Source organism: Hippopotamus amphibius, chromosome 1, assembly GCF_030028045.1.
Source record: "Hippopotamus amphibius kiboko isolate mHipAmp2 chromosome 1, mHipAmp2.hap2, whole genome shotgun sequence".
Taxonomy (NCBI): domain Eukaryota; kingdom Metazoa; phylum Chordata; class Mammalia; order Artiodactyla; family Hippopotamidae; genus Hippopotamus; species Hippopotamus amphibius.
In genome coordinates, this window is record NC_080186.1 from 148,200,611 (window position 1) to 148,209,668 (window position 9,058).

A 9,058-nucleotide genomic window follows, 5' to 3' on the forward strand; every position below is an offset into this window, starting at 1 on the left:
TAGAGCCTGTGCTCTGCAACTAGAGAAGCCAGCACAATGAGAAGCTCCTGCACCACAAAAAAGAGTAGCCCCTACTTGCCACAACTAGAGAAAGCCTGTGCTCAGCAACAAAGACCCAACACAGCAAACTAATTAATTAATCAATTAATTAAAAAACAATAATAACAATTGTTCATAATCTCCCCCCCGAAAAATCTTTCCTACTATTCCATTTCATTCCATTTTTTTTCATGGAAATCATCAGAATGTATAATAATACCTTACTTATTTAGCTATTTAACGTCTGCTTCCTCTGCTAAACTATAATTTCCACGAGGGCAGGGCCTGCACCTGCTTTCTTCATAGCACAGGACCGGGTGCAGAGTAGGTGCTCAATAAATATTCATTGAATTAATGAATGTATAAATGAATGAATGAATAATGCCTCTCCTAGTGAGGTCCCAGGCTTATTATAAGGCAAAGACCACACTTTTCGTTTCTCTTATCTCTAGCCCAGCCCTGGGCCCCAAGTGAATGTTCCTGGATTTCTTTTTTTTTTTTTTTTTCAATTTGAGTGTATATTTATTTTCTAAAAAATGTAGTTACATCTTACTTGGCCCATTTTCCTTAAGAAATTTCTCAAATTATTTTTTCTTAAGTTACCTTCACTCAGGCTCTTAGTTCAAATAGAGTTAATTAATGACCTGGCTCCCCACTTCCCTCACTCCTGCTCCTGCGTCAGCCACACTGGCCTTCTTGAGGTCCTGGAACCCGCCAAACCTGCTCTTGCTCTTCCCTAATCCAAGTCTGTGCTTCTCAGACATATCTGTGATCTGCTCCTCCTGTCTCCAGGTCCTCATTAGGGAGCCACATTTGACGACTCGAGATACAGTTTCCAGGGCTCTCCCACACTCCCTAACCCTGATGTGTTATTCTCCACAGCACTTAGCACCAGGTGGTATAAATGTATTTGTTTATTTAGTATTGTTTGTTCTCCCACAATAATTTAAGCTCTCCAAGGACAGAGGCTTCAGCACATCCACATCCACATCCTTAGTGCCTCACATGAGGTAAGCACCCAGTAAATAATCCTCTATCTAATGGCTCTATGGAACCAATGATTACTGTTTTTTTGTTTGTTTGTTTGTTTGTTTTTTACTTTAAAGCCAACAAATATTTTAGAAGTAGACTAAAGTTAAAGAAAAAAATCAGCATTTTCTACCCTTTAGTATTTCAAGGAAAAACTGATGTCATAGGGGGTAAACAGAATCAACAGAATCACAGATAAGGTCATGCTGAGAAAAACTGCTAATTTAAAGTTAGCCATAGGAGCCTTATTCTTCCCTCTCAAGACATCTGAAGAACGTTGCTGGCAAGACTCTCCCCGCCAGCCATGATAGCAGTGACACGCAAACCCATCCTTCTTGTCCTTTACTGTCTTCAGTTTATTGGCTGGAGAAATGGTGACTCTCAGGCTCTTACTTAGCACGTGCTTCTCACTTCTACTTTCAGGCACGTGCAGATAGGAGGATGATTCAGGTGTTTTTCGAACACATCTTCCATTATTGTTACGTAGACTTCGACTGCAGAGTTTGGCTGCAGTTGTCACATTAACAGCATAATGGCCCAATGGCCCTTGAATAAAGTTTTGCACAGACAGGCAGGTCTCCTTTGAATCAGAATATTCACATCCTCCCCACAATATTATTCCTGCCGCCCCCAACGCTGCGCTCTCACCAATTGTATGTACTAAGTCCTCCTGATAAATATTTATGATGTTCCAGGCAATATTCTGCGTAGCTCTGTGGATTTCTCCTATAATCATAATTGTACCAGTCTGGATAGAGATAAAAGCCCCATAAAAATTTTGGTCTCATTTCTAAAGCCAGTGTGAGAGTAGCATTCATCATACTCCTCCCAGCAGTTTCAAATTCCTCTTGGGCAACTGTTCTCACTTTCATTTCTGACCAATCAGGATGGTGGTTTCTGGGAAAGGCTAAGGAGTAGTTTTTATATATTACCCTATTGCCCCAATTTCTGTCCCACTGTGGCTTCCAGCTTTCCCAGTCAATGACAAGACTTTCTGAGCTCCACCAAGGGACAACTTTTGCCATGTCATCAGTGGTCTTCCTAAGGTGTTTGGAAAGGCTCATATTCTGTGGTATCCCTCCGTTAAAGGATTTTCCCTCTGGCGAGAAATAAGGATAATACCCTACTTCGTTTGGATAAAGTATGGCAATTGTTGATCCACTCTGAGTCTCTAAAGGATTTGATATAATATGAAATAATTGAAGATTCAGATCCACGTTGAAGAAATGCTGACACTGCATTGTTGGGGCAGCCCAGAAAATGTTGAAAGGTCACTTCTTGATCACGGGAGGCACGGCTGGCTTGAGGGCTGGATAGGTGAACACGACCAAGAGCAGCAGCACGCCTAACCATGCCACCCCTGGGTTACACATGGCTGGTAGGTTTCACATCACAGCAGTCTCCTTGCTTGCTATTTGAAATGCACTGGCCTCAAAAGCGTATTTGTTCATTTGTTGGTTTGATTTTGAAAGACAGCAGTTATCCTTGGAATTAGTACAGGAGTGCGCTGTGGGGCACTCCAGGTATAGGTGACGTTTTCTCTCAAGGCAGGTCTTGGTTGAATGAAAGTTGAAGGCCTTTAGAAGGCATGCAGCATCAACAGATTTTGTTTTTTTACCTGCAGGATACTTATGGTTTTGATTTTCTCAGAGAGAGAGTAATAGTACCTTTCTGAAACCCCAAGGAAGAAACTTAGTGTTCTCTCCTGAGTGTGAAGCTGGTTCTTGCCGTTGGTTCTGCAACTGCCATTTGCCATTGATGATCATTCTTCTCTTCCTTTGGGAGAGCAAGACGGAGAGGCCACTGCCTATCACTTTCCCTCTTGCTGAATTCCTTCTGTGCCAAGACATGAAGAAACTGAGCTTCATTAAGTCCTGAGATGAGTTATGGTTTTCAGTTGGAAGATTGTGGGTTTGAGTGCCATCTGAGTTACACTTTCAGAAAACTCTGCGGCTCTGACGACACCGGCGAGGAGCACCGAGGAGCGCGTCCCTTCTCCCATTTTCAGTCTCCAAATTCCGACCTTTCTGACAAGCGGTACTGCACGTCAGGCTGTCGCGCCCCAGAAATAAGAGCTTTCCGGGGAGAATGATCTGGGTCTGCACTGACGCTCCGCAAAGGTGTGCGTCCACAGAAGAGGGACAGACAGCTCGGCCGCGGAGACCAGCCGCCTCCTCTCTCCAGGCCTCTGCGGCCGCCCGGCGACACCCGAGGAACAAGCCTAGACGCCCGAGCCCCCATCGGCCCCGCAGCCCCCTGGGTTCCTGATTAAGTGGAATGGAATACAAAGAAGTGCAAATATCTGGGCTTCAGGCAGCCCTGTGGCTTGGTGACAGTAGGTACTGAATAAAGGTTTGTTGAGTGATTCAGGAACAGCCTGGCCCTCTGGAGAAGGACAAGGATGTGGGGAGACGGCATTTCAGCTAGGATATGAGGCCCTGAATGTCCAGTGTCTGATGAATCTCCAACCAGCCATCAGATTTGCAGGGTAGCAGGAGCCAACTCTGAGCTCGACCAGGCTGTGCCCATTTTAAATACCTGGGAGCCAAGGCTCAGAAAGGGACAGGGACTTGCCTGAGGTCACCTGGGATGTCGGCAGAGCCTGGATTAGGCCATGCAGCTCCCAATTCAGCTGTTCCTTCCTCTTTCTGTTCTCGCCTCTGCAGCCTGCTGCCTTCTAGGTGAGGAGACCAAGGGAAAGGAGGCCTGCATGCCTAGGGCTTCCCAAGTTCCAGCTGGAACATCAGCTGCAAAAGTTCAACCCTCCCCCTTCACAGATGCCATGGCTGAGGCACCGTGAAGCTGTGGGTCCTGCACCAGAGTTTGCAGGAGCTGGAAATCCAGGCCAGCTGACCCCAGTGCAGAGCTTTCCCCACATTCACACCCGTCTCTTGACCTCACCTCCCCACACCAGGGGCAGACTGTGTGTTCCCACTGGGGTTCTCAAGCACCAGCTTCGGGGCTGGCAGGTTTAGGACTTACTGTTCACACTTGATTCACCTGTTTAAGGTAGCTGAGAAACTTGCTTGGCTGACCACGTCTGTCCTTCAGGTGGAGAAAGGAGAAGCTGAAAGTGTCTCGGGGTCTAGTCCAGGGTCACAGAGTGACCAACCATTGTGGAATCATCTCTCTCTTGGCCAGTGTTCAGCCACCTGCCATTCAGCAATGACCTCCAGCAGGGCAGGCGGAGGAATGGAGATTTGACCCTGGGGAAAGTGAACGATGCATTTTAGTGAGTCCAAGGTCAAGGGTGCCTTCTTCCACAAACATTGCCAGTGCCTTGCACTCACAGAGCCATTCTCAAATCTTTTGATCTCAAGACCCTCTTTATACTCTTAAAAATTACTGAACCCCAAAGATTTTTGTTTATGGTGGTTATGTCTATCACCATTTACTGTATCAGAAATAGAAATTGAGACATTTAATAAATATTAATTGATGCAAAATAACAATAAGCCCTCTGACATAAATCTATGTTATGAAAAATAACCATACTTTAGAAAAAAATCAGGGTGAAGAGTAGCACTGTTTTACATTTTTCCAAATCTCTTCAATGTTTGGCTTAATAGAGGGCAGCTGGGTTCTCACATTTGCGTCTGTGTTCAATCTGCTATGAAATAACATGACACACAGCCTCTGGAAAACTCCACTGCACACACATGAGAGAATGAGAGTAAAAAGGTCTTAGTTTTACAGTGAAAACAATTTGACCTCACAGATTCCCTGAAAGGGAGGATCTTCAGGGGTCCCTGGACCATAGTTTGAGAACTACTGGCCTATCCTCTTGATTTAATCTTCACAACAACTCTATGAGGTGGATCTGGTTGTTATTCCCATATTATAGATGCCTAAGGTGAGGCTCAGCAAGGTTGTGAGGCTTGCCCAAAGACACACAGCCAATGAACGACGGTGTCAGGATTTGAATCCAAGACTCAACTCTGGGGAATTGTGTCCTCCACAGCAAAACCGTACTGCAGCTCCTGGCTGATGGACAGATGTTGTAAGAGGGATGGTATCAGGAAGGAGCCAGAGGTTCTAGGATGCTCTTAAGCAGGGCGGGAGATGTAGTGCAGTGGGTTAAGAGCATGAGCTCAGGAACAGTCTGCCTGGACCCACACCCTGGCTCTGCCCTGTACATACTGTGTGACCTGGGTCAAAGCACTTAACTTCTCTGAGTCTCAGATTACTCCCTCTATAAACTGTGATAATATGATATTTACATCACAGGGTTCATTGAGAAGATTAAAATGTTAATTCACATAATTATAACAGTGCTCAATAAATGTTGTATACAGTGTATACATCTTTTCGTTGCTATAAATTTGAGAACAGGGCTGTGCACATGGTTTTCCTGAAGCTGGAGAGAGGCAAAGTCACCTATAGCATGGGTCCTGAAGGCAGGGGCCAGGGCAACGAGGAGATGGGGGGCCTGGAGTGTGAAGGAGGGCTCGAGACTAGGAACGTGGTGCTCTCAGGTGCTGGGCATCCCCTGAGGCCGACTCCATGGACTTCAGGCACCCAAGCAGCAGTGAAATACGCTGTGACGGGAGGGCCAGCCTTGTGTGCCCCAGGGGGCACAGGCCAAATCTCTTGCTCAGTTCAGCATCCTGGCCACTGGGGACGGAGATCAGGCCTCCAGCTTCCAGCCCAGAGAAGTCCCCAGACCACCTGCCTCTCCGGACCTCCTTCAGGGAGTGAAGCCACGAGCTCTAGCTCCCTCTTCTCCTGTCCTTCCAGCTCTAGAAAACAGTCTAAAATCACATTTGCCAAACAATCCTGAGAGCCATCTTGTCCAACTGCCCCCCTTTCCCTTTTTGTAGGTGAAGAACCTGAGTCTCAGAGACGGAAAGGGACTGCCCACATCGTACAACACGCTGGGGACAGAAGGCCCAGGTTGCCTGTGTCTGATTCAGGTTGTAGCACAGTGACATATGCTACCGTCCTTGCTCAGCAGGGACTCAAGACCAATGTGCCTTTCAGGGCGGTGGCTCTGGAGCTCCCCTGCCTGGTGCAAGTCTCAACTCTGCCGCTTCCTGGCTAGGTGACCTCGTGCAAGATGCTTAACCTCTCTGTGCCTCAGTGTCTTTATCTATAGAAAGGGAATAATAATTTCACCTCCTTCAATTGGATATTGTGTGGATTAAAGTGAGCTGATTCATGCAAAGCACTTAGGACACTGCCAAGCATTCAGTACCGGCAATTAATACTGTGACACCATCACCACCACCACCACCACCACCACCGTCCTCGTCGAGGTCTTAAACACCATTGTGGGTACGCTGGGGTGTTCCTTATAAAGTTCCAACCCTGCTTTGTGCAAGGCCTTGGGGAGAGGAGGGTAAAGACAGAGGTGGGTCCTGGCCTCTGCATAGAAACTGATTCACAGGGTGTTTTGGGCACATTGCCTGCCATGTCTGGGCCTCTGAGTCTCCAGCTGGAACAAAAGGGTCTACTTTTATTTTAATTCTTTTTTTTTCTTCCCTAAATTTATTTATTTATTTATTTATTGGCCGCATTGGGTCTTCGTTGCTGTGCACGGGCTTTCTCTTGTTGTGGCGAGCGGGGGCTACTTTTCCTTGTGGTGCATGGGCTTCTCATTGCGGTGGCTTCTCCTGCTGTGGAGCACAGGCTCTAGGTGCACAGGCTTCAGTAGTTGCAGCACATGGGCTTAGTAGCTGTGGCTTGCGGGCTCTAGAGTGCAGGCTTAGTAGTTGTGGCACACGGGCTTAGTTGCTCTGCAGCATGTGGGATCTTCCCGGGTCAGGGATCGAACCCATGTCCCCTGCATTAGCAGGTGGATGTAATCACTGCACCACCAGGGAAGCCCCCAAACGGGTCTGTTTAAGAACTTTTTTCTATTACACCTCTAGCTTCATGACATTCCTCTGGCAATAATGACCCTAGAGATGTGTCTGGCTGCTCATTACAGAATCATCTATAAGCTAACAGTAAACACCTAGAAACAATATTAACGTCCTTCCTCAAAGAGATTAATAACCCCAAAGGGGAATAATCCAAATGTCCATCAACAGGTGAAGGGAAATCCAAACTGGCACATCCACACGGTGGAATGCTCTTCTGCAACGAAAAGCAATGAACTCAGGACACAGCACAGGTGAATCTCAGAAATATGCTCACCGAGGAAGCCTTACCCCAAAGAGTGCCTGCTGTATAATCCATTCAAACGAAATTCTGGAAAAGGGAACTCTAAGCTGTAGGGACAGGAAATAGTTTAGTGGTTGTTTGGGGCTGGATATGGGGACAAGAGACTGGTTACAAAAGGGCATGAGGGAACTTTACTGGTGACAGAAATGTCCTCTCTCTCTCTCTCTCGCTATACTTTTTTGGCTGCACCACTCGGCATACAGGATCTTAGTTCCCCAACCAGGGATCGAACCCATGCTCTGTGCATTGGAAGTGAGGAGTCTTAACCACTGGACCACCAGGGAAGTCTCTTTTTTCAAAAAAAAAAAAAAAAAAAGAAAAGAAAAGAAATGTGCTAGATCTTGATGATGGTGGTGGTTACATTGAATGTATAACTTTTGAAACTCACTGAACTGCACTCTTAAAATGGGTGCATTTTACTGTATGTAAATTGTACCACAATAAAATTGGTTAAAAAAATAAATGATGATTGGGACTTCCCTGGTGGCGCAGTGGTTAAGACTCTGCCTGCCAATGAAGGGGACATGGGCTTGATTCCTGGTCTGGTAGGATCCCACATGCCACAGAGGAACTAAGCCCGTGTGCCACAGCTACTGAACCTGCACTCTAGAACCCACAAGCCACAATGATTAAGCCAAAACTACTGAAGCTGCCGTGCTTAGAGCCTGTGCTCTGCAACAAAGAGGAGCCACCACAATGAGAAGCCCTCACACCACAATGAAGAGTAGCCCCTGCTTGCTGCAATGAGAGAAAGCCCGTGTGCAGCAATGAAGACCCAACGCAGCCAATAAATAAATAAATAAATAAATTTATTATTATTTTTTTAAAATGATGATTCACACATAAAAGGAAAGCTTTGACTCGGAGTGGGCTACATCTTTGGCACTAATATGGGAAGATGTCCATGTTGTGTGGTTAAATGAAAAATAAAGGCAGCTATGTAACAATGCAGGTGACACTGATGGTTACTGAGAGCTCTCTGGGGGCTGAGCCCAGGCTGCACACCTCACATGCATTACTTTGTGTAATCTTGACGCCATCCATGAAAGGTTTTATAGATGAGATAACTGAGGCTCAGAGAGATGAGGTAACACGTATGAAGCCAAGAAGACACACGCTCGCTCGGAACCTATCATGACTCCAATCCTGCAAATAATTGTTAAGGTTAGTCTATGTGTACAAACAAATCTAGAGAGATAACCCCAAACTGGGCCTGGGGATTATGCCGGGGAAACAGATTTATAGGCACGTTCACTATCTATTTCTGTTCTGTTAAATTTGTTGTAACATGCCTGAAACTTTCTAATCAAAGAAAGCAATATAGACTTTTTTTTTTTTTCAATTACTAAAAAAAAGTTCCTGTTCTGTATCTCATCTGCCCAGGACCTGGGCATCTCCTCCCCACTGCTCCCTCCTCCAGACAGGGCCACGTGCCTGCCCAGAGCCCCAGGCCCCGCTGATAAAGGCCAGGGCCCACTGCACGAGCCCCGTATCAGGCCTGGGCAGCCCCTGCAGTCCCATCCATCTGGTGCCCCCAGGGAGGGTGGGCCCAGTCCCAGGAGTCAGCAGCCCGCATGGCCCTGGAGATAACAGGAGCTGCGAGGCGGTGAGAAGCAGCGGGGCCTGGGTCTGCAGCAGGGAGCTGGGGTGCCAGCCAGGGACAGACCTCTCCCCACGGCACAGACGAGGCTGCTAAGACCCAGAGGAGCTGTGACCAGCCTGGTCTGTGTGGACCTGACTTTGTCTGCTGTGTGGCTCTGGGTATGTGTCATCCCCTCTCTGATCCTCAAGTTCCCCTGGGATTCTTTGGCTCTAGCCTGGTCCT

At 47.0% G+C, this 9,058-nt stretch overlaps 1 pseudogene; it reads left to right on the plus strand.

The window, feature by feature from the left end:
* Positions 1-2,690: 2,690 nt before the first annotated feature.
* Positions 2,691-2,879, plus strand: LOC130842219 (small nucleolar RNA U3; annotated as a pseudogene).
* The last annotated feature ends 6,179 nt before the right edge of the window (positions 2,880-9,058 follow it).